A 543-nucleotide genomic window follows, 5' to 3' on the forward strand; every position below is an offset into this window, starting at 1 on the left:
CACCCTCCCCGGCCCGCTCCACCGTCACAAATGAATGCAACTAAAATTGCAAAAAAAAGAAATTTGATTATATTTTCAAATAACAAATTTGATGATATTTTCAAATAATAAATTTGATGATATTTTTCATATTCATAAATATTTTCAAATAACAAATTTGATGATATTTTTAAAAAAATTATTACTATTTCATATTCATATTCATTTTCTTAAAAATTATTAGATGCAACAAAAAAAATAATTACTTATGGCGCACCTCTGGCTGGTGCGCCATTGCTATATATAAAAAAAAGATTACTAATGGCGCACCTCTGGCTGGTGCGCCATTGCTATATAAAAAAAGATTACTAATGGCGCACCGACGGGGGGTGCGCCATTGCTATCTAAAAAAACATACTAATGGCGCACCGCTGCGGGGTGCGCCATTAGTAAGCTTCCCCCCACACTAAATCACCAATCTCTCACATTTCTCTCTAATCTCTCCCCTGCCTCATCGATCTCACCCGCGCCCGACCACCACCGACCACCACCGCCCCCGTGCTC

The sequence above is a fragment of the Triticum dicoccoides genome, chromosome 2B, assembly GCF_002162155.2.
Source record: "Triticum dicoccoides isolate Atlit2015 ecotype Zavitan chromosome 2B, WEW_v2.0, whole genome shotgun sequence".
Lineage (NCBI taxonomy): Eukaryota > Viridiplantae > Streptophyta > Magnoliopsida > Poales > Poaceae > Triticum > Triticum dicoccoides.